Genomic DNA, 26,276 nt, shown 5'->3' with positions numbered 1-26,276 from the left:
CTATGAACACGAAGCATGGATTATTCGTGCAGAGGATCAACGCGTGGAAAAGGCGAATGCATCACTGCTGCTGAGAGAACCAACAATCGTCCACACAACGAAAATCGGGAGGCTACGATGGGCGGGGCACGTCATCAGGATGTCGGATAGCAACCCGACTAAAATGGTTCTCGAGAGTCATCCGACCGGTACAAGAAAACGTGATGCGCAGTTAGGTGGGTCGATCAAGAGGTGGACGTATCTGCGTTTCTGAGCAGATACTTCAACAGTTTTTAACTGAGAGCTACCTCTACCAATGATATTTTTGTTTGTGTATAACGTGTGGCAGGCATAAAGATAGTCTGTGTCAAAGGAAGTCAAGAAAATTTTATGAAAAATACCGAAAGCAAATGGAACCTGTCTCCTTAAGCATGGTTTTGTTTAAAACCTACGCGTTTACCGCTTCGGCTGTGTCGGATCTCTTCAGGGGTTTCCACTGCTTTTCTTCAAAAGTAATTCCTCCAGGGATCTCTTCCGCGATTCTTTATGAAAATTCTTCCGAAATTCCATCTGGATCCATTCCGAGGTTCTTTTTGGGACCGAGATTCTTCTCGGGATTTTTTTTTTCAGGGTTTCCTCTCGGTGATTTCCCCAAGGACTCCTTCCGGGATTTCTACAGAAATACCTACAAGTTTTCTTCCTGTATTGTCCGCCTCTAGTTTCTCATAAATGACCCAAGAATTCATCTTTGAACTTAATGACTGCATAAAAGTCTAGGACATATTATACATTCACAGCAATTTTTAGCTCTTACGCTAGCCTCTCACATATCAGGGTATATTTTTAACTAGGCTTCTGAACGTTGTTTTTTTTTTGTACTATCCAAAAAATCGTGCCAAACTCCAACGACGTTCGTGTCAAACAACGATTAATGTTCCATTTTTTTTCCTACCGCCTGTAAAAGCAGTCCTAGTGCCAAAACACATGTTTCCCACCACACAAAACCATGTCTTAATAAGCAGTTCCGTTTATAGTAATTTCCCACGGATTGTGTCACTGTCGACGATGGATCATAAAACACAACGTGGTAGGAACATTTCACTCGCTAGATGTCGTCAACCTGTCAACCGCTACTGCCAGTGCAGTGGTTGTAGGCTCAGTAGGTATACAACCGGGAGTGACGTTTGATGGGCAAGCATCAGAATTGCGGAGTCATGACGGCACGCACGAGAACTTACAATAATGTTCACTTGTCCACCCGTTGACAGCCGTGTGGCGGCGCGGCGTGGCAGCCATGGTAAACGTTCCAAAATGTGACAATGTGATTTCGTCAGAAAGCTTTCAACTACCGAACGCTAGTTTGGATTAAGGCTAGACGGAAATTTCTTAGTGGTGTCGTTTATTTGGTACCGTACAATGAGGGAAACTTGATTGCTTGGACTTAGTTTTTGAACATAGCGCGAACTTCCAACTGTCCGAGGATGTCTCTATTTTTTTCGCAGAATCGGAGATGGTTCTCATATTTCTGTACCTATTTTAGCAGCAGAAGGAATGAATAGATAGATTACAAACATGGATTATTCGTTTTCACTATAATTCAGTCTGTCCACAGATTTAACAAATTGAATTGTTCATATCATCTGATTTTTTACAATGCTACCTCGTTTTACAATTCTGTGTTGTGCTTTTATACATTTCTTACAAATTAATGTAATGTATGTAGGAAGACTAATGTACAAGTCGGGTCTGGCTCAAGGTATGAAAATAAACTCACCTCTAAATCCAAGGGAAACAAAAAGCCAAAAATAAAAGGGTGCCTCAGTCCACGACGATCGTAACGATTAGCACCGGGTACAAGTGTGCCCACGAGCAAACGTCCCGACTGACGAGGCCGCCGTCCGACCAACATCCACCCCCTCACCCTGGAAAAGCCAACCAAGTCAGAGGTTTACGTGATGACATGCAAGGCTTTACCGTAGCGGACACCGAACAACGCCAACGACGAGGACGAGGGTCACGACTCGACGGCAAATTTCTTCTTCCCTAATGCATTGCTCTCTAGCCAGCAGCTACCTATAGTTGGGAATCCAACTGTTTCGCCACGAAAAACGTGGCGGCGGCTGTCTTAAGACTCGGCAGCAGCACTAGTGGCTGACAGTCAGCAGTTGATTGAGCTTGATGAAGAAATTGAACCGAACCGCTTATACCGATTTCCGGAAGGAAATTGGAATTTGAGCCCCGGTTGGTGTGTATGTTCGACTGGTGCGCATATGAATGGCAATCCGGAAGCAATATCCGGGCTCAGGAAGCTTCAATCAATTTCGAATGTTCGATTTGCTGCTGTTGTTGCAATTTCTTCGGGAAGCATGTTGGGGTATTGAAAGCAGAAGCTAGTGCGTGCTTATAATCAAGTTGGGTGGGATGAGAGATCATAGATGTTTTAGAATAAGCTAGCAGACATTGTAGTTTAGGTTTCCAAGTAATTTCAACAAATTTATGAAGAATGAGAAAATGAAAACAATCGAAATTACTTTTTCACGACGTTCTCATTAATCGTTACAAGCTCAATTATTGGCCAGGAAAAAAAATCTAAATTCGTACTTGTAGAACAACTGGAAGAGTTGAGGCTTGGGAACCGCCTCTGAAGAATTTTGAATTCTTGAGGAACATCGCCCAAGACCTACGAAGATGGTGCTATACTATACGGCACTGCATCGCCACGGTAGCTGTAAGATAATTTCTCCTTGGTCATTGACGTTTCGTGGCCTCATTGTCAACGTTTCGAAATTTCTCCAGCTTTTCTTGGGTGGTTTGATTTAATTCTAAATGTTGGGTACACGAGCGTAGAATAGTGTGCTGATTTATGATTTAATGGTGGCACGGTGGCACCCCTCCAGGAATTCTATCCAGGGTTCCTCCAATAAATCCTTCGCAGTTTCTCCACAAATTTGTCCCAGAACTCCTCCAGGAGTTCTATGTGGGATTCCCAGGGAGTTATTGCTGATTCTCTGGAGTTCATCCAGGAGTTGCTTCTGGGATTCCTAAAGAGATCGGTGTTTCCATCAAGAGCTGTTGCCAGTATTCCTCCAGAAGGTACTCTCGAGACCGTTCCAGATTTTTTTTCCTGGATTTCTACAGGAATACTTTCTGAGTAGGCATCAAATTTTTCCCTCACTAACAGGATAAATCCGAGGAATTTGATCACGTGAAATTTGACGCCTGAATCTGAGACTACTTCATTAATTTCTAGATTTTTTCATCCTCCCAGGAATTCCATTTTCGATTCTCCTAATAGTTTTTGGAATGTCTTCTGAAGTTTTTTGCTGACTTTCCGAAGGTATTCCTGGGAATTCCAGAAATTTCACTCGGGTTTTTTTTCGAGATTCCTCAAGGAGTGGATTGGGAGGGTTCGACTGAATGGGATAGTTAATAACTATTAGTTATTTTACGTAACCGGATAAGCAGGGAGACAGCTTAGCCGGTTACGTAGCAATTCATCAAGGAGTTTTCTCAGGAATTCCTTCAAAAACTTCAACCAAAATTCCTTCCAGTAATTCTACGTGAGATTCCTCCCGGATTTCTTCAGGAATTCCTTCTGAGATCCTCCCTACAAGAACTTCTCTCAGTATTCCTACAAACACTTTTTAGGGAATTTTTCAACAATTACTTCCGGAATTGCTCCAAAGAACTCCTTCCGGGATTCCTCCAAGAGCCTCTTCCTTTCAGGAGCTCCATCAGGGATTCCTCCAGGATTTATTCTGGGTTTGTTAGGAATTTTGTTAGGAATTGCTTCTTTGTGGATTTCTTCTGGAACTTTTTCCGGGATTGCTTTTGAAACTCATTCCGAGAAGTACTTCTTGAATTCTTTCAGAAACTGCTTCCAGGCTTTCTTCGGGAATAATAATGCAGGATGTTCTCGGGCACTGTTGAAACGGGATTTCATGATGAATGAATGTGGAAAACTCGATCTGCATGCAGTGTTAAATTTAACGTACAACAGTTTTCCCAAAAAAAACTAATATAAACTGTTCGAACCTTGACACTCGAAGGAAACAATTTGATTTGGGCTCGAAAACTTCAAAAAGTACTCTTACTCCACTAAAACTTTTGCCCCAATCTATAAGGTAAGGTGTAGCAAAAGCTCTATTGGGGCAAGAGTTCTTTTGAAGATTTTTAGCTCAACCAAAATGTTTTCCTTCAGGTGTCAAGGTTGTTCGAAACCTTTTTGAATAAGATTCTTTTACTCCAAAAATTTTATAAATGGATTATAATATCGAAAATGCATGGCAATTTATGGTTGGTTTTTGAGCAAAACCTTTTAATTTGCGATGGTCCTAGGTATATTTTGAAGATGCTTTGGCAGTAATAGTTTTTTTTGGAAAATAGATTTGGAAGCCACATGGAAGTCACATAGTGGGGTAATAGTTGGAGTCATTTGACAACACCAGGTAAAAACCTAGAGTTCTTCTAAATGTGAAATTTATCTATAAAAATAGAGAAACTAATGATCAGGCATTAAAAAAATCTGAATTTGGCGAAAAACTACTATTTTTTCGTGTGTTAAATTTTACCCTAGTTTAGGTAGAATCCAGATCGAGTGTATTCTACATCTGACATCAAATATTAACTAGTTTCAGGTACTCCTATTACTAAAAATATTACAATGTTGTGTTACGGTTAACTTTTGCCCCAGCGGTTTAGGAGATCAATGAAGTATATGATGGATTTGTTAGTGTTGGGATGGTCTTAGGCGTGACTGGTTCTGCGTTGACACCGTTAGAAAACCAGTCAAATCACTATTTCCGCCACGTGTCATTTCAGCCTTTTGATATTTTCAGCCTTTTGTATTCAGCTTTCTGTAATGTCAGCCTTACATGTGTTTCAGCCTTTCATGAGGAATCACTTGATTTGGCAAGCTATTTGTGCATCAGTTTTTGGTTTCTACTGACGTTTCGGTCACATTTGGGATCTTCCTGGGGGACTCCATTATCACAGATTTTTTGTTCAGTGTGTATTGTTGAATAAAAGTTGTGCAGAGGATTGGATTTTCCCTCACTGCAGTTCCTAACGGTTGAGACTCGGTAACTGTGGAAAAACCCTGCCGGAATTTGACAACTCGCGCTTGATCGAACACCATTTCTTTTGCAATGGAAAAGTAATTGCGACATTCAGTAATCACACTACACGACAGGGAACAAGATAGGGTAAAAGCACTAGACTTCGCCACTGCTCTAGTCTTCACCCCCTCCATACAAATCCCATTTTTTATGTATGAAGGGGCGAAGATTAGAGCATAATTTTAGGGGGCGAAGTCTAGTATTTTTACCCTATAACGCTTTTTTTCTTACAAAATGAGAAAAGAACATAAATTTACCTTTTTTAACGGGCAGTTTCTGGTTTGCTGTTACCACCAGTTAGTGGTACACTCAGAAAAAATAACATATTAAATTAAAAAGTTCTGCACTTAGATTGAGACCAGTTGCTTTTACACTTGGAAAATATGTGCAGCGCAATCAAATCTTTGCCGATTCAATCATGATAGAATTAATGTGCGTCGCTATTGGTTTTCAATCGTACAATGCATAGTTTTCATTATGACGAATGACAACATGATTTCCACGTGGGATTAGCTTCGAAATGTAAATAAATCAAAATTTTACACCATTTACGACCAAGCTGATTTTATTAAACTGTATACTTAACACTAATTCATTACGAATTTTAGCATGTGAGTCGCAACTGCAAGCTTCCAGTCGCACCTGTATCCGGCAGCTCCCAAATCGTTCACGAAATCGTCCTTGGTGAGGGTGGCGAAGTGGCCAACATTGTAGTGCAATTCTCTACAGAAAATACAAAAGGGATGTGTAGTTTGAAAAAGTTTGTACAATCAGAATGTTGGCTTCTTACCTTCATAAACAGCAAGCAACTCGGTCAACGGAGCACCACGTATGAAAATGAAATTTTTCACGACAAAGTGTGTGTTTTCTGCACGCGCCATGTTCGTTCCATGATTGTTATGCTTGTATTTGGATTTTATGTTGACAGGGTTGCTTTTTATGATGCTGCACTCTAAATATATTACAGGAAGAATGAAATTTAATAATGCAACTTTTAAGTTTCATTTGTTGCACATAGAATGATTTTTCTCTCTCTCGTTCTCAATTTATGTGCTTTCTGCACTTAGATTCTATCAGTAAATTAATTTGAGTGTAGATTATTTGATTTTTCATTTCGGAAAGAGAAATAGTTTAGCTGTGATTGGAGGTTCGTATTCTTTTTTCGTCGACGGCTGCTCGGTAATAGCGATGTGCATCGACTCCCTTGCGTTGAGGTGTGAGACTTCCCGAGCAAAGTCTGACAGCAAATTGAAAACAAATTTTGATGTTGTGATATTGCAAATTCTGATTACTCAGGTTGATGTCGTTTTGGTCGTTTTAACGGTTAAAACATCAAAAATGAGAGCAGAAAAATGTTCCTGTGAGAGCAAGTTGAAAACAATTCCTGCTATCAGTGATGGCAAATTGATTACTGTTTTGCTATCAGTGCGAAAAAATGAAAAAAATCGTTAAATGTAGAGTTTTTTCGAATAATATGTAAACCTAAATGCAATACGTTAATTTCACTGATGGTATATCATAAGATGCTTTATACAAGGTCGCCAAGAAGTTTTGAAATGACTTAAATACTTAAATATTTGTAATAATTTTAAATGACAAAATATGATATGAATTTGCTGCTGATCCCAGTCTACTGAATGATTTAGCTCAGTTGTGTGTACTGTTACGCTTGAATAATGGACTCTCTCTTTCAACAGCGTTTCCCGGTTCCCTCAAACGGATTTTGAAGTTAACTTAATGAGAACAGCTGGGCAGCATTTACATGGAATTTTGTAGATCCCGGATAAGTCTTCTTTGGGAACTTTATCTTTGAGGGAGCAGGGGATTGATGGAAAGCTCTACTCTTCTAGTTTTTAAGAAGTCCGACAAAACATTGATTTACTCAAATAGTAATAAAATAAATAGTTTTTTTTTCTATGCCATCTTCCCGTTTGTTACCAAAGCACTGAGATTTGGGGCTAATCACTGACTAATACTATGACAAGATTGACACAATCCTCTAACGGCCGAGAGCTGTCCTGGCTGGCCGCGTCTTTGCAACAGCTGAGAGATAGGAAAGGAACTTTTTTTTCTCTGTTCGGGGCATAACAACTGTGACCCGTGTCCTTTATATACCATGTCGTGTTATCACTCTTGAGGAGTTATTAAGTACATATTTGGTTTTGTTACAGTAGCTCAGTTAAAGATCGAGCATCTTTTAAACTCCCTCAGCCATTCATCCATCAGCACGGATCACCTGACACCTTGGATTGGGGTTACCTGTTTCGTTTGGTGGACTTTCACAACAGGTAGTCCGTAGTGCTATTCTAAGTCCGTAGTGCCAGGGATGGGAAAAGTACTGGAAAAACGGTTACTGGCTCCACATTTGACATTTTCCCACACGAACATCACAGGCCCATCCAAACTTAAACTGCTCGAAAAAAAAATGTCATAACATTTTTATTCCGGCAGCCTTTTCTCTCGAAACAGTTTCCAAGCGCGAGAGCGCCAGTACTCGAGCACAACGATGACAGAATTTTCTGTCTCTCCCATTTTCGCATTTTTCTACGTTTTAAACCGTGTTTAGAGAAACTTCTTTACATGTATCACAAAGTTAAGAATGCGCTCTAGCTATTGGTGCAGATAGATTTAACCTTCCGTAACTCGCGCGGTTGACTACCTGCGTCAACACCACGCTAATGCTGAGTACAAAAAGCGAGAATTTTTCAACGTGTTGTACAAAATACAGCGCGATCGCTCGAGGGTTAAATTATTCAATAAAACAAGTGAGTTATTAGCAATTGAACATATTTGACATTTTTCGCAATCACCCACCTCGGCATGACTGCTCATAAATATTTTTGTGGGGGAGCGAAAACTATCAAGCGTCAGCTTGAGTGCCGACGGCGCGGCTGCTGATGGTGTTGCTGCTGCCGTTGTTTTGTTTTTATTTTACTGCCGGTATCGATAAACGGAAAAAAGAAAACAGTCTTTTTGCCATCCCTGCGTAGTGCTATACTATCATTCTTACTGTTCCTCATCGTAATCGGCGAGATAACATAGGAGGTGATTGACCGTGTACCACATCGTGAGTTACTTTGGTAACCCATCACTATGGATCATCTATCTGAACGACTTCGATTTGGACGATTTGTATTAATCACAACGACCTGGGCATCTTTATTTTCAGCCTTCGAAACTCCGTTCCAGACAGAGTACCTTGGATTTGATCATTCCTTGTCGATTCCCTTCCAAGATCGCGGCTCGTTTATGGATTGTTTTCCGGAGGAGCCTTTAGATATAGTTTATATTGTAACCTTTTTTGAAAAGATAAAACGACCTGGGCAAACGCTTATATGCGGTAGGTTATCCATCTACATCAGAAAGACCAAATGGTTCGATGCCAACACGGGCTGCAGGGGTTAGCAATACAGCATCTAGGCAAGCAGTGGAGAACGTCGACAATTTTCAATATCTTGGCAGCCAGATAGCGCCAGATGGCAGTACCAAAATCGACATAGGAGCATGGATCAAGAATCAGGACTGCTAAGGCTGCTTTTGCGAGTTTACGAAAAATAATCACTCGTGAGTGCCACTCCCATACATAAAAAGACTCGCGAGGCTCAAAACACACTCATCCGCACGAAATCAACATCATTTGTTTTTTCAATCTCCTCTTCCTCGCTCGGTTTTTATTAGCTCTCTGTTTGGTCGGAAGAGCATGTTGCAAAATTTCGCAAGTTTGGTGTTGAGGAGTTTAATCAATCCTGGAGACCAGATAGAAGCAGGCTTTCATCAACTGATGTCTGCGATTTTTAATTCGAGCTAATGCCGAAAGGCGTTCAACTGGATCTCGAATATTGAGCTCCATCGACGATTCTATCAGAAACCGAAATCAACAGAAAATCAATAACTTATATGGAGGTGGGTCGGCCACACACTACGAAAGGACTGATACGAAATCTTCAAGTTAGCAGACATCGTAGACCCATGGGGCTCTTGGCGACGAAGCTTCAACAAGGAAATTAGGGAAGTCGATAGGTATCTGACCTGGGCTCAGGACAAAGTTAAAGGCCGTCCCTATTTTTGCAAAAGTTGGAAATGTTAAAAGTTCAATATTGCAAAACGATCGTTTTGGCTAAAAAAAAAGCATCATGGCATAATTTGAAATCCGTATCTCAAGCTAAGTAGTCCCCAAGATGCCTAAAGTTCTCAAAAATTGTATGGGGTTAAAAAACATGAATTTATTTGAAGCCGAGTTTGGGTAGTGGCTACAGTTAGGATAGCTCAGATCAATCTTCACCACAAGAGAACAGCACTGATCAATCTTTGCACACAGATCGAAAAGATTGTGTAAATTTCTGTGACATATAATGCACACGATTGGAGCGTGGAATTTCACTGAAGTTTACATGACATGTAATACAAATCTCATGACATATCATGTAAACTTCCATTATATGTCATGTAATTCAGCATGACTCAGAGTTTTTACATGACGTATAACACAAATTTACATGATATATCATGTAAACCATCATAATGGTAAGTTTACATGACTAAAATGAAGCTTACATAACGTGTAAACCTCATTATTTTTATCTGTGCAGACTTATGCAAAATGGCACAGCCCAAGTGGCTTTAGGCCAAAAATCTTACTTTCGTATTGGATACTTCTATCAAGGAAACCTTGTGAATCCTGTGTTTGCTACTAACGATAAAAATTAAATGGCAAACTCCCATGACATGCCTCGAGCATGTGTGCTTGTCAACAACGCAATCGTTGCTACACTTGTCTCTGAATTAACCACACAGATCGAAAAAAAGAGTGTAAAATTCTGTGACACACGATGCACATAATTGGAGCGTGGGATATCACAGAAGTTTACATGACATATCATGTAAAGTTCATGAATCATCATGTAAACTTCCATTATATGTCATGTAATTCAGCAAGACTCTGAGAGTTTACATGACATATAACACAAATTTACATGACATATCATGTAAACCATCATAACACTAAGTTTGCATGATTAAAATGAAGTTTACATGACGTGTAAATGGAGGGCCCATATAGCCGAGGCGGTAAACGCACGGGTATTCAGCATGACCATGCTGAGGGTGACGGGTTCGATTCCCGGTCGGTCCAGGATCTTTTCGTAAAGGAAATTTCCTTGACTTCCTTGGGCATAGAGTATCTTCGTGCCTGCCACACGATATACGCATGCAAAATGGTCATTGGCAGAGGAAGCTCTCAGTTAATAACTGTGGAAGTGCTCATAGAACACTAAGCTGAGAAGCAGGCATTGTCCCAGTGAGGACGTTACGCCAAGAAGAAGAAGAAGAAGAATCACGTGTAAATCTCATTATTTTTATCATGGAAATTCTGGCTTTCTCAGTCTAGGGAATCCAAACGATTAAATTTGCATTGCCCTGTGCACCAGGGAATGAAATTATCGATCACGATCGCGATTGTAGAAAACTCTCTCCCACGCATTATCGGCGAAAAAAGACGTGCGATAAATGCAGACCCGGGCTTCTCCCGAGAATGTGTTTTCGCTCGTTCTGCAGCGCCGAAAATCGATTCACGGTGTGCCAAAAACCGTTATTAACAAATAAAAATGTCCACCCAAGTGGCACCCGGCATTCGAAAGATATACTATTCTGGTATCTCCTCTGAAAATTTGAAAATGTTTCATCGAGGGAAACTAAAGTTTTTTGTGATTTGAAGATTTTGAGCCATTTCTATAGGATTTTCTTATATGAGTAAATATGCACACACGGTGTGCCTGATACCATTATTAAAAAACAAAAATGTACTCCAAACTCACACCCGGCGTTCGAAAGATATACCATTTTAGTATCTCCTCCGAAAATTTGAAAATGTTTTATCGAGGGAAACCAAAGTTTTTACTGTTTGGAGATTTCCCTATATTTTCATAGAATTAGCTCATATATGGGAATATTGGAGCGGACCTGGTGTGATGGTTAGAACACTTGACTATCACGCCGAGGACCTGGGATCGAATCCCAGTCCCGACAAACTCGCAAAATGTGAGTTCTTCCTTCGGAAGGGAAGTAAAACGTGGGTCCCGAGATGAACTAGCCAAGGGCTAAAAATCTCGTTAATACAGATTAAAAAAAAAATGGGAATATTGGCATCCGGTGTTCTTCATATTTTAAACAAATAATAACACTGCTAAACAAAATTAAAAAAAAATCGTATTATGAGATGAAAAAAAAAGAACAGGGTTTTGGAACCCTAGAAGTGTCATAGTGAAAGAATTTTCGAAAAAAATATTGGACTTCACAGTTAAAGACCGAAGTTTGAATTGAGAACTTGGGGTGTTCAATTAATATACGTATTAGAGTTTCTAGGGTCCCAGACCCCTTTTATTATTTTTTCTCATCCCATGACACGAACTAGTGTTGAACGGCGTCATGAGTTTCACAAATTCCAAAAGTACAATAAATATTCAAGCAACTTCTTTGAAAATTTGGCAATATTTTGTTTTATCTGTATTAACGAGATTTTTAGCCCTAGGCTAGTTCATCTCGAGACCCACGCTTTACTTCCCCTCCGAAGAAAGAACTCAAATTTTGTGAGTTTGTCGGGAGTGGGATTCGATCCCAGGTCTTCGGCGTGATAGTCAAGTGTTCTAACCATCACACCAGGTCCGCTCCACATTTGGCAATATTTCATTGAGAGGAATGTCAATTACCATAGTTTAATATTTCATAGTTCTACCTGCTACTCGAATACAAATAAAAATGTGGTGTTATCGTGAGTGTTGATTACATAAACTTTCTAAGTGTTTGGCATATTTATGGCACAAATGTCCCAAATGGAGGATAACGGGCCTCTGGAGCCGGCCTTCTGATGGTGAAACGAGAGTTGAACTGAATTAACAGCCCAATGTTTTGGTATTCCTAGGAAGCTATGTCAATCGTTTGTATAATGTTTAAAATACTGAAGCTTTTAAAGTAAACCTAAATGCTTATCGTTTTACTACCCAGCTTTTATACGTCATGTTACTAACATGTCTTCCATGAATTTAGAAATTTTACATTTGAAAGATCATCAGTAACAACAATTTTAAGCTTTCAATTTCAATTTCATTGGAGATATGCTACCGCTTTATTTATAAACACGTTAAAAACACCTACTGATTTTTGTAATAGTATCGCAAAAAATGTGATGTATAATCAAAGTTTTAGATGAGTTACAAAATATATATTTATTGCGAGGCATGGTTAACATGAGATATTGAAATAATAATCTATGAAGTTACTACATTTTCAATACACTTTATCAAGATATGGTATGATATTTGTAATATGCGAGCGTTTCAATGAAATGTTGTCAAATTTTCAGAGAAGTTGTTTGAATGTTGTATCTTTGGAATGGTGTTTGTGAAACTTATTAATATGTATTTGTTTATGATTTGAAGAGCCAATGAAACATCCTATGACAATATTGCCATATATGAGCTTATTCTATGAAAATAGAGGAAAATCTTCAAACAGTAAAAACTTTGGTTTCCCTCGATAAAACATTTTCAAATTTTCGGAGGAGATACTAGAATAGTATATCTTTCGAACGCCGGATGTGAGTTTGGAGTACATTTTTATTTGTTAATACTGGTATCAGGCACACCGTGCGTGCATATTTACTCCTATAAGAAAATCCTAGAGAAATTGCTCAAAATCTTCAAATCACAAAAACTTTAGTTTCCCTCGATGAAAGATTTTCAAATTTTCAGAGGAGATACTAGAATAGTATATCTTTCGAATGCCGGGTACCACTTGGGTGGACATTTTTATTTGTTAATAACGGTTTTTGGCACACCGTGCGATTATCATCAGCAATGAAAAGTTGACTGGTTTGCTTTCTGCTCTTTGTTCGCCTTTCCGCAGTGCCGTCGTCACCGACTGTAGCTTTAATGTATAAAATTTCTGTCCTTTCTCGAGCAGCCTGTGTGGTCGTGTGGTTATGGTGATCCAACCGTTACCTCCACCAGGTGTAGTGCGAAGAATTTAATTGCTTCATTAAGTGAAATTAACAAAACTCGCTACGTTTCACTTAATATCCTACATCCAATGTTCAATAGTTTAGACACCGACAGTTCAATATCAACCCAAACGAAACACGATTAATTAGAATTATCCCCTGAAGAAGACTCTAATACGAGTCGAAACGTTGGGAAAAATCTAAAACTATCGTTTTAATTCCCCAAGACTGCAGTGCCGAAGTAGCTCTATGTTAAAATTAAAGTTGATTTTTTTCACAAAACGTGGTGATATAATAATATTAGTAGAAGGTAGTAAAGTCGCCTGATTCCGTGGTGGGTCACCATTCACCGTGTATCAGATATTTTATTCTTTTTTTGTTAAAAAACGATCAAAACAACCCAGCCAAGTGAATTTTTTGCTTTTATATTCATTTCAAGTAATAACTTGGAAGATTTTATTAGAAAAACGAATGTTCCAATTTTCAAATTTTTCTACTTATATGGGACAATATGGGGCACGGTGAATGGAGACCATAGATTTTTAATTTAATGTTTCAATTAAAAAGTACGAGTAGACGTACTTTCTTGTTAAACCTGCTTCGGTAATGCAAAAAACATACCTGATATGTGAATTTAATTGCTTCTTGGTGCAATAAAAACGTTACTACATTTAGTTTATCGCTTAAGTCACCTTAGCGCAGTCTTCGTTTTTTGACTATGAATGCAGTGAACGAGCAAAAAACCACTTCATGTAAACACAATTCAGTGTCAAAATGATACTTTAAAAAGTTTTTTTTTATATATATCTGTATTATCGAGATTTTTAGCCCTAGGCTAGTTCATCTTGGGACCCACGCTTTACTTCCCTTCCGAAGGAAGAACCCACATTTAGTGAATTTGTCGGGAGTGGGATTCGATCCCAGATCCTCGGCGTGATAATTTAAAAAGTTTCCAATGAGTGTTTTGACATGGTAGCAATTCATTAGTGTTGTATTGGTGAAATTGAAGGGAAATTATCATACCATTCAATCGTAATATGGAAATAATGAAAAAATATTCAAAGGCACACGGTGAATGGAGCCACCATGGTGAATGGCGACTTGACGGTACATATGCTGAGATTATTTTCCACATTTTTTTTAAACTGAACCTTTATCGAAAAGTCACCACCTAGTCTATATAGGGTACGAGTGCCATCAGTAATCTCACGCTCCCATTTTCATCCTATCCGAGAACAAGCGATTCCGGCACCGATTTATTCCGTTCTTTTGTGTTTCATGCGTGCTCACTTCTAACAAAAAATATAAAAATAAGAAACAAAACAAACAGCGCTTCATTCCTTTGTTTTTAGTAGGATGAAAATGGGAGCCACATGCTTAATAAGGGAACCAATACCCTATTTAAAAATGAGTTTTAATTCCCTGAGGCAACAGAACTCACGAACGGATTAACAATACTGCGTAACTCTTGCACGGTTCGATTCGTATTCATGGTGGCTGTGTTTACAAGTAGAAAAAGTTACGAAAATCAACCAAAAAAGTGTGGAGCGGACCTGGTGTGATGGTTAGAACACTTGACTATCACGCCGAGGACTTGTGATCGAATCACACACCCGGAGTTCTTCCTTCGGATGGGAAGTAAAGCATGGGTCCCGAGATGAACTAGCCTAGGGCTAAAAATCTCGTTAATACAGATAAAAAAAAACAAAAAAGTAAGAAATTTGAAAAAGTACTGGTTTTTTATTAGCTGGGAGGAATATCAACACTATCGAAATGAAACCAATCTATAGTGCGGTGCTGTTATTAGCAGCTTACAGTTACAGCTGACAAACCCCCACAGCTTGGCAAGACAAAGTTTGCCGGGACAGCTAGTTTTGAATAAAAAATGATCGAATTTTGTATTAAAAATGGAAATAAAGGAATGGGTGCTAGAAAATTATATCATTTCTGAAGCTTTAACCTTCATCCAGCCAACGTACATTTTTTTTTTATTTTTTATTTTTTTTTTATCTGTATTAACGAGATTTTTAACCCTAGGCTAGTTCATCTCGGGACCCACGCTTTACTTCCCTTCCGAAGGAAAAACTCACATTTTGCGAGTTTTGTCGGGAGTGAGATTCGATCCCAGGTCCTCGGCGTGATAGTCAAGTGTTCTAACCATCACACCAGGTCCGCTCCACAAAACGTACATTTTCCACCTTCGGAAAAGCACAAAAATGGTCATAACTTTTTTGTTTTTCGATGGATTTTGATGAAATTTTCACAACTTCCCGAAAAACTCTTCTAGTTTATTATGCCGGGGACATGGGTGCCTGGTCCACATGGTTCCGGAGTTATTCCGGATTGTCTTGGGGTACCAAAATTGGCCACATACTTTGCGCAACATATATCTCAAGATCCCGATGAAATAGAAGTATAGTGTCTTCGGCGAATTTGTTCAGCAGGCTAAGAACTAACTGGCAACGGCGACTTTGGTTCGCGATTCGGCCGCTAGGCGGCGCCAGTGGCAAAAATGTTCTAAGCCTCATATCTCAGAAACCTGATAAGATAGAATGATGCTGTCTTCGGCAAAATACTTCAACAAGCTCCGAACTATCCGATAGTAAAGTGTTTGGTTTGGGATTTATCCGCTAGGTGGCGCCAGTGTCTGAAAAATTCAAACACGTTTATCTTGATATCCTAACGAGGTACAAGCATGCCGTTTTCAGCAAAGTTGTTCAGCAGGCTAAGAACTATCTGGCAATGGCGTCTTTGGTTCCAGAATCGTCCGCTAGGTGGCGCCAGGGTAAAAAATCTTCAAACTTCTATATCTCAGAATCCAGATAAGATAGAATGATGCCGTCTTCAACAAAGTTCTTCAGCAAGCTAAAAACTGTCTGATAGTTGAGTATTTGATTCGTGATTTATTCGCTAGGTTATTCACTACACCGTCTTTGACACCCTGCAGACACATTTTGTCACCCCACAATATTGCTCCGTTTTTTCTTCCGGGAATGTCTCCGGGAACTTCTACAGGAACTTTTCCGGGAGTTTTCCAGGCATTTCTCCGAGAATTTCTCTAGAAATCCCTCTGGAAATGTCTCCCGGAATTCCTTCGCAATTTTTTCCAGGATTTCCTCTAGGACCCACATCAGGAACTCCTGCGGAGATTCCATCAGAAATTCCTTCGGTAATTTCCCCAGGAATTCTTCTGGGAATTTCTCCAGGCTGAATTTCTCCAAGAATTTTTTCTAGGAGTTCCTCCAGGAATATCTCCGGGAATGTCTCCGGGAATTCCCGCGGGAATTCCCTCGGGAATTTCTTCAGGAAATCCGCCAGGAATTGCTGCGGAAATTTCTTCAAGGAATTGTCCAGGAAATCCTCCACAAATTCTTCTAGGAATTCCTCCGGGAATTTCTTCAGGAAAACTTCCGGTTTTTTTTTAATCCACTCAGATTTTTCTAGGATGTCTTCCTTCAGGAAGTCTTCCGTGATTTTTTTTTTCAGAAAACCCTCTGAGAATTCCTCTGGGAATTTCTCTAGGACTTCTTCCTTTGTTTTCTCCACGAATTTTGCTGGGAATTTCTCCGGGAATTTCTTCGGGAATGTCTCTGGAAATTCTCCCTGGAATTTCTACAGAAATTCCACTAGAATTTCTACAGAAATTCCACTTCAGGAAATCCTTTTAATTTTTTTCCTGGAATTCCACTAGGAATTTCTTTATGACTCCATCAAGGAAATCTCTCCGGGAATTCTTCTAAGACTCCCATCCAGTGTTGGTAAAAACTCAAATTCTCAAATCTCATGGTTGAGTTGTTTCACGCGCGATTCTTGACTCGCCAAACTCACCACCGAAAAAATCATGCATGAGTTGACTCGTTATTTCACTCATTGCTTTATTTCTTAGTGTTCTTATTATTTACACCGATGTTTTCAGGATTGTATGATAAAACAAAAGCAAATCTAGCATACAACAACATTGAATGCCGTTCAAATTAATGTTGTTTCGTTTTACAAGCGAACGAGATTTCGATGCTTCACTCGTGAGAGCGAGATTTTGCTTGAAAATCTCGCACGTGAGAAAATGACTCAGAATCGCGCGCGAGTTTGCTCATGCAGGAGCGGTTCATGAGTGCGCTTTGAGTGTGAGTTTACCAACACTGCTTCCATCAGCAATTCCTCCACTGATTCCTTCAGCAATTTCTCCAGATTATTTCCAGGAATTCCCTCAGGGGATTCCTCCACAGATTCTTCCAGAAATTTCATTCGGAGAATCCCCCAGGAAGGAGGATTCCCTGAAGAATTTTCCAGAGGAATTGCTGGAGAAATTTCCTGTGGAATTCCTGTAGGAAATCCTAGTGGGATTTTCAGAGGAATACTTGGTGAAATTCCCAGAGGATTTTCTGAGAAAATCCCGAAGATTTCCTTAGAAAATTCCCGGTGGAATTTCAGAAGAGTCCCCGGAGGAATTCCTGAAAGAATTCCCGGAGGATTTTCTGGAAATTTTCAAGAAAAATATCCTTAAACCATTCCTGGAGGATTTCCTGGAGAAATTCCCGGAGACATTCTCGGAGGAATTCCTGGAACAATTCCCGGAGGAATTACAGGATAAATTCCCGGAGGTATTCGTAAAGAAAATCCTAGAGGAATTCCGGGAAAAATTCTCGAGGGTTTTGTGGAAAAAAAAAATCACGGAAGACTTCCTGAAGAGATTCCTGGAGAAATTCCCAGAAGTTTTTTTTAAAAAAAAACGACCGTTTTCCTTAGAAAAACCCCGGACATATTCCTGGAGAAACTCCTGGAAAAAATCCTAGAGAAATTCCTAGAGGAATTCTTGGGAGAATTCCTATAGATCATCCTGGAGGAATTCCTGGAAAAATTCCCGGAGGCACTCATGGACGAATTCCTGAAGAAATTTTCAGTGAAATTTCCGGAGAAAATCTTGGAAAAAAGTCCGGAGGAATCCCTGGAAAAATTCCCAGAATAATTCCTGCAGAAATTGCCGAAGGAACTCCTGAAGGAGTTCTTGATAGGAGTCCTAGATGAAATCCTGGCGAAAATTTCCGGAGGAATTCCTGGAGGATTTCTCGGAGGAACTTCTGGACGATGTCTCCTAGAAGAATTTCTGGAAGATTTCCTGAAGAAATTACTGGAGGAAGTCCTTGAGGAATTCCCAGTGGAATTCTTGGAGAAACTCCCAGTGGAATTCCCGAGAAATTCCTGGAAAAATTCCCGGAAGAGTTCCTGTCAAAATTCCCGGAGACATTCCCGGAAGAAAAAAACGGAGAAAAAGAAGCAATATTGTAGTGCGACAAGACTTGTCTGCAGGGGGTCAAAGACGGTGTTAAAGTATTGCCTCTTATACCACCGTACTCGACCGTCTACTATCCTGCCAAATGGCTCCTTAGCTTGCTGAACAACCAGATACGTCTTACTTCCTCTTAACTTTCGGAACAATTTGCTGCACGTTTTCCGTTTTTGGAGATAAAATTGTTTGAATGTTTTGATTGCTGGTGTCACCTAGCGTCGCCATTGCCAGATAGATCTCAACCTGCCGAACAATTTTATAGAAAACGCCATGCTTTTAGCTTATTACAGTAACGAGATACACGTATTTAAATATTATACACAAGGTACCCCCTAGCGAATAAATCACGACAGTAGACAGCAGACAGTAGACATCATTCTATCTTATCAGGCTTCTGAGATATAGAAGTTTGAAGATTTTTGACCCTGGTGCCACCTAGCGGACGATTCTCGAACCAAAGACGCCATTTCCAGATAGTTCTTAGCCTGCTGAACAACTTTGCCGACTCATTAGGGTATCGAGATATACGAGTTTGAATTTTTCAAACACAATGCGCCACCTAGCGGATAAATCCCAAACCAAAGACTTTACTATCAGATAGTTCTGAGCTTGCTGAAGAATTTTGCCGAAGACAGCATCATTCTATCTTATCAGGTTTCTGAGATATAAGGATTTGAACATTTTTGACACTGGCGCCGCCTAGCGGCCGAATCGCGAACCAAAGTCGCCGTTGCCAGTTAGTTCTTAACCTGCTGAACAAGTTCTCCGAAGACACTATACTTCTACCTCATCGGGATCTTGAGATATATGTTGCGCAAAGTATGTGGCCAATTTTGGTACCCCAAGACAACCCGGAATAAGTCCGGAACCATGTGGACCAGGTACCCATGTCCCCGGCATCATAAACTAGAAGAGTTTTTCGGGAAGTTGTGAAAATTTCATCAAAATCCATCGAAAAAACAAAAAAGTTATGACCATTTTTGTGCTTTTCCGAAGGTGGAAAATGTACGTTGGCTGGATGAAGGTTAACTACATTAGTGTTCGTAAAACACAAAGTGTAGGAAAAGGTTCTTCATTAGCTGGAATGTTGCGCTAGCAATAAAAAGAAGCAAAAATGTTAATCCTCGAGCAGCCGCGTCTTTGACCACCCTCAGTGACACCACGCTCACGCTGCGAACAGCAAGCGAGCTTTTTTTCATGGTGCGTGTACTCAGCACACGACTCTGCCGTTCCCTGGCTGATACTCCTGAAATTGTTTGTTGGGTTGTTTTGTTTGACTACATTCCAATGTTTTTGAACAGGTCTTCTGACAGATGGCAACACGACGTTTGGCCGAAAGACATTTAGCAGAATTACACAGAAAGAACTTCCTGTGCCCAAAAAAGTTTGGAATGACCATGTAGGCCATTTGTCATTCGGCCAAATATCTCATGGTCATCTGCCTGTGGAAACCTATTGAAAACACATAATATTCTTTTTCGTTGGGACAAACGGGCTGAATTTTTGACGTTCAAGAACCTTCCATAAAGAGTTACTAATCAAATTGATTTTATTTCTTGAATGGTTATTCCAAGTAGAGCAACATAGTTAAGAGATTGCTTTTGGGTGCAAAAAGTTTTGGGAAACTACATACCTTAATTGCAAACTGTCCTAAACTATCACGTATCCACTTTATTCACTTTTTCACTCTATTGCAGCTTTCCCGCGCTCGTTGTTTCCACACTAAAGAATCATATTCTTCACGCAGTATCACTCCAAACACCGAACGATGGTTTTCCTTATTGAATTTACAATAGGGCTACTTTTCTCGCGTAACTGGTTCCAGTCAAATATTTTGTTCATAACTTTTTAGTAAACATTTTGCAGTAGTTTTATTTGTCTTCTTTAGACCACTATTTTACAATTAATGAAATTCTCGCGGTCAGGTATCTCACGCTCGCTCAATCGATGATTTTCCGCGTGGAAATCTACCAGCAGTCGTAACTTTTCCACCCAGCCTTTAACCGTTCGAAGGTGGTATGCAGCCGTCGTTAACTTGAAAACTTTCCGTTCCCTTAATTGCTGGCCCCAAAACAACTCCCCGCAAGATTATTGCACGTCGTCGTCTTCGCAGACTTCAATGCCGCTGTCGATGGCGGGCAGCCAAAAATAATTGTCTTTTTTACTTGCCGCTATTATGCCTGGAGCCACTCACTCGCTCTTTCTCTTCTGCACCGGCACCAAACTTTTACCCCACTTCACTCGGAAACTGCGGGTGCTATATTTGTCAAACTTTTCCCTCGCGGAACTCGCTCTGTGGGTTGGCGAAAAGTTTTGGCGAGTTTTTGAAAAACTTTTCGGGGTTGTGTGCAGTTTTGCCACCCAAAGTCGAAAGTTTTTCCAACTTCTCGAAGGAAACTTTGCCGCTGAAAACTTTGTTGGTGGAAACTTTTGGCTGGGAACGCCACACTCACTCAACTGCACTGCACAGGTTCACAGGAGGACCGACTCAACGGCGGGACCACGGTGAAAACTCATCTTTACCTTCACTGGGTTTACAACGTACTGACGACGGAATTTCCACCGAACCGGTGGAACACGGGTATACCGTGCACTCTGGGCGGGTGGCTGTGTGCGTGCGCACTCACACTGTCCTACCCCGTGGTTCTGCAAAGGGACTTGCAGACTTCGTCCGGTCCTGTTACAACCGAGCGCCTGTGTTGGTGAATGAATTCCTCTTGCAGGAAAAACCGTGCTGCACCTACTGAATCACGGAGTGCAACCACCTAGCGCCCGTCCATTCTGCCAGCCAGCAGGGCAAGCGAGACGGCGCGTGGTTTCGCATTTCCCACGTGGGAGGGTTGGAAGGACGCGTGCGCTTTGCAGCTTTTCCGTATCGTTCCGAATTTGGAGGCACCGCCGACGGCGGAATTCATCCAAGGGATCCGCCTCATGACTGAAGTGGTCCACGGCGCGTGAAGGATTGCATCACGTCACAACCGAACGCAACCGTGGATTTTCTTGTGTTATTTTTTTCTCGGTAGAAAACTGTGACGGAAAACGTGGAGCTGGTGCGGGTCGTAGTGGTGCACTGAAGGGACCTCAGCCACGGCAACATCGCGCAGTCATGACACAGGAAAATTATTTTGTTTATAACAAATTACAAACAGTTTTTCATTCGGTTTCAAGAGCCTTTTCGAAGCACAGTGGACAATCTTGGTGTTCTGTTCCGGCTGGTTGGATGGGAAGTGTAATTAAATCATACTATTTCGCGGAAACTCGATGAAAGGCTCTTGTTCAGATATGTTTGTAGCTGGAATGCTGTAAATTGAGTTTATTTATTCACATTCAACTAGTACTTAAACGATGAAATGCAATATTTCTAGTAATCAACAATGAACTACGGTATATATAATAAACACATTAACACTCGAAATTCTAAATGTTTAGCTGTCTACAAAAAATGGACAACCAGAGAACATTTGACAGGACTTTGATCATGCAAAAGGATTTGCACCTTTTAGAAGTGTGATCATTTTACGCATCATCCACAGCGAAGCCGAGAAATACGGTGTTCTACTACTGCCTTGTCTTTCAAAAGTGTCACAGTTTGCAATCAATTCGATCAATACTGTATGAACAACCTGTGATGTTAAATGTCATGAATTGCACGTTATTTTCAATGGAAGTATTGCTAATATTGCTCCCTGTTTAAAACGTAGTCTATGGAAATCGCTTTCAAACCACCTCACGTCTAAGTATTGCAGTCTTTAGGTCCTTAAAGAGCAACTCAAATTGGCGAATTTTCAGTACAGGAAATGCAATTTTGTCACAAATGTTAATCTCAAATTACACCAAAAATCATTGAAGAATTTAATTTACCGAGTGAAACACTCTCTTAAACATTATTTATCCCTCGAGCAGTCGCATCTTTGGTCATCCTCGGCGGGATCACGCTCAAGCTGTGTATTACAAGCGCGATTTTTTCATGATGTGTGTTAAGTGTAGAATTAGCATTTAAGTTAAAATACACGTAAATACAAACAAAAAAAAAAAAAAAAAATGATGCGTGTACTCAGTACCAGAAGTGACCAGCAGAAAGTATATCCACAGGTATCGAAGACGGCGTGGTTCAAGGGGTTGGACATGGGTCGAGATTTTATCAAGATAATGTGCCGACTTATGTCCAATCACTACTCTCTGGGCTCGCATTTCTATCGAATAGGGCTCACAGATAGCAATCGTTGTAGCTGTGGTGCAAGCTATCAAGATATCAACCATGTTGTGTGGGAATGCCCCGATTGCCAGATATGGGAATGCCCGGTATTGCCAGATCCGATTTATGTGCATCCCTCAGGGCCCGAGGGAAACCAGAAAAGGAAGACATTAGAGATGTGTTGGGCAAACTTGATCTTGTGTACATGAATCTTGTGTACGACTTCTTGAAACAAGCCGAAGTCTTTGTTTGATATCCCTGTCTTGTTTTTCCGCTTATCCACCTCGTGTCTTCGATTGATACCCCAGTCTTGTTGTTCCGCTTGTCCACCTCGTGTCCCTTCGAAAATCGTCTGTTTGTATCGTTACAGGTTGTTTGTCTACTCTACGTTTGACCAGCAGCAATAAGCCACATCATGCTGTCATTTGTCAACGCAAAGCTCTCATCACCCTATCCTTTCCTCAAATATTATTGTTACCCCTAACCTCGACCAAACCGCGAGTTTTACGGTTCCCCAAATCTAACATAGTTTATAAGTCAAAAACTTAAAATTGTAAACAAAAATAATTGAATTCGGCTCCGTTATGCGCATGAGCCTCAAATAAATGATTAGGTAAAAAAAAGAAAGTATGTCCACCATATAGCGATTACAATTTTTAATCGAAATCACATGCAAAATTGATAAAATATACCTTTTAATGTTAGTAATTTTTCCATTTATCTGAAGTTTCACAGGATTTCAAGGGATTTCAGAGTAGCTCATGGTGGCACGGCATACAAAAAGACAAGGCAGGTTATCTATCAAAGTTTTACCCATTCTTGACGTAAACATGTAACGTCATTGTTACATGTAACGTTACATTTGTTCAGACATTTGAACGATTCTCAGGCAACATGCATGTCATATGAAAGTTACGGCAGCGCAAGTTTGGGTTTGAAGTACGTCATAAAAAACTGTCAGTTTTCCGAAATTTATCACTTTTTAAATGTTGCACACCATTCTCGGTAAGGGCTCATATAGCCGAGGCGGTAAACGCACGGGTATTCAGCATGACCATGCTGAGGGGGACGGGTTCAATTCCCGGTCGGTCCAGGATCTTTTCGTAAAGGAAATTTCCTTGACTTCCTTGGGCATAGAGTATCTTCGTGCCTGCCACACGATATACACATGCAAAATGGTCATTGGCAGAGGAAGCTCTCAGTTAATAACTGTGGAAGTGCTCATTAGGGCAGTTCAGACTTTAAACATGTCAAAAATCCAAAGCTCCCATATGTTTGTTACAATCCTTGGTGTAAAATTAGAGTCCTGTCAAATTTTCAGCCAGTTCGGTAGTGATTTAATGGTGGCCCAAGAGCAAAATAGGTTTATATGGGAATTATTATGAAGAACTTTTGAAAAAGGTTCTCCGCGCTGTAGAGCATTACCACATGGATGAAGTCATAGGGTTAAGGCCAAATTGAATTCTTCAAATCTCAATGATGAATGCTGCCGAAGACCGGAACTTATTTCGACAATCGGGGAAAAAGTTATTAAACAAATTCTCACTCGCATGCGCATCTTTATACACGATGTCCTGCAAGATGTGTAAGAAGGTAACACGCATACTATGATTGCGTGTCAAGCGTGTCGATCGAGCTGTGGTCTTCTGTTCAAGCACGTGTAACGGGTGAATTTTGCTCTTAACCATTCGCAGCTTAAGCGCCACTTCCGTCAATGGAAGGCTACGAACGTAAATTTTAGTCCGGCTAGAGACTCTCTCCCGAAGGCGGGTCTGTCGTTCGGCTCAAACACCTACGTTCTTTTGATCACCCCCCGAAAAGACTCTGAAGATTAAAGATCCGACTAAGGTTAATAGAGGTGAAAATAGCCAAATAAAATCAACATCAACTAGATTAACGAACCGTCATTTCAAAAAAAGATTGTATCCGCCGACGGATTAGTAATACGTACGACCAGAATTTCGATGCATCTACATGTATTCTTCTCTCTGGTTTCCTCCTAACCTGTCCCGGGACTAAAGATGGGCCCTATTTCTTAAGCTAGGTACATTAGTTAGATCTGACCTGGATTATATGGTGCGTTGACTCCTGCAGCGCTGGAACAACCCTTCTCCTCGCTACGGTACTTTGACGGGGTCCCTCGTGGTTCAATACCCAGAGGACGCCACGAGCCACGTGGTTGGTGTTTGGGCTACTCGTGGTCTTCGTGGGCGGTGTAATAACGTGTTACGTGGGGTAACTGGATAATGGCGTTGTTCGTGGAGATCTACTGTGATCCATGCACTGTTTAGTTAGGACACCGTCTCAGATCACAGAGGGTGGTGTTACCCCGTAACCGTGGGCGAGGTGGAAGATTAAGGCCCACAACACGTTTTTCCACCAAGGGGCTCACCAATGCTCTCGAAGCTCTCGTGGTTTGGTGGATTTACCAAACCCCAACCAAAAACCCACGGAAGCGCGGGTTGGTAACCTTCAAATCCTATTGCTGTCGTGAACACTCTTCTCTGCCTACTTCTATTTTTAATGAAAGTATACGGCGTACAAAATGTTTCAGAGCTTATCACTCACTTAACTAATTTAGGACCGTCTATGTCTGTTCACTGACTTTCAACTGCCACTTCAACGTGTAGTTTTATTTTTGCTTTAGAATTCACACATCCGATGGCTTCGACAATCTCCACTGAAAAAATCACCCAAAAACTAAACTGGGCAAGCCTCTCGTGATCCCGAGAACAATAGCCTGTTTTCATCTCCCTTTTACCCGTTTAGATTCGCCTCCCCATTGTCTGTTCGCAAAAGGAAATCAGTTGAAGTTCAGTGGAGCCTTTTAATTTCGCGTTTCTATTTTTTTTTAACGTTAGTAAACTTCATATTTGACATGCAGATGGCACTGTCCACATGCTGTCGGTTTAGAGATTTATATTCATCGTTACATACTCGTCCCCACACAATTTCATAAAAATTTTGAAATTTAACAAAAATTAAATTTCAAAATTTTTATGACTTGAGGATTTGTTTTTGTTTTGGTTCTGTTTTTTTTTATTATTATTTTTTTTTTAAGTGGATTTGTTTCAGTTGTGAATATTGATATATTTTGCATTTAGTTCTTATTATTAATTTACTTGTAATATATATGATTGACTTCTATTATCCAACATAATACCGAGTAAATGCTGCCATCATTTCCTTTTATATTTCTTTTTCATACATGCACTCCCTTACATTCTTTCACATTCACACAGTTTCGTCCTAATTCCAATAAACTCCAGAAAAATCTAGAATATAATTGTTTTATTCCAATTACTTCATTCTTTCAATGAAATTCTTATTTCCAACCCAAATACTTCAGAAACTTCTGAAACAATATTCATTACACCGATTGATTAATCGATAAACTTATGTGTATTAACTTTCCTTTTTTCATTCATTCTTGAGTCCCATTCATTCAATCAGTCACGCCCTTTTTAATTATTCCTGACATTTTAGGCGTTACTCAGCGTAACGCTAAGTTGGTTTTTTCTTTGACAGCTTCTCTTCGCGATCGTTTAGGGAAGATTCAAATATTACGTCCATCATTTTTTGGGATTTCTAGACCCCCCCTCCCCCCTCTGTCACGCTATTTTCCTATACCTTATACACGTACTGTCACACTTTTCTAGACCCCCCCCCCTCCCCCAAATGTTGGACGTAATTTTTGAACGTTCC

General features: G+C 40.3%; 1 protein-coding gene across 4 annotated transcripts in view; it reads right to left on the bottom strand.

The window, feature by feature from the left end:
• Positions 1-21,720, bottom strand: part of LOC109422994 (myelin transcription factor 1-like) — a 47,296-nt gene extending 25,576 nt beyond the window's left edge. For 2 of the 4 annotated variants that reach the window (XM_062845404.1, XM_062845407.1), the window contains exon 1: positions 20,010-21,716. The gene's annotated coding sequence lies outside the window, so the exon portion shown is untranslated. Of the gene's footprint in view, positions 1-20,009 lie in introns of all 4 variants that reach the window. The other 2 variants (XM_062845403.1, XM_062845405.1) reach the window with 2 other exon arrangements.
• Positions 21,721-26,276: the final 4,556 nt, after the last annotated feature.

The sequence above is a fragment of the Aedes albopictus genome, chromosome 1 (genome assembly GCF_035046485.1).
Source record: "Aedes albopictus strain Foshan chromosome 1, AalbF5, whole genome shotgun sequence".
NCBI classification, from domain to species: Eukaryota; Metazoa; Arthropoda; class Insecta; order Diptera; family Culicidae; genus Aedes; species Aedes albopictus.
Note: the sequence above shows the minus strand (reverse complement) of the source record. Positions and strands in the feature narration are given on the sequence as shown.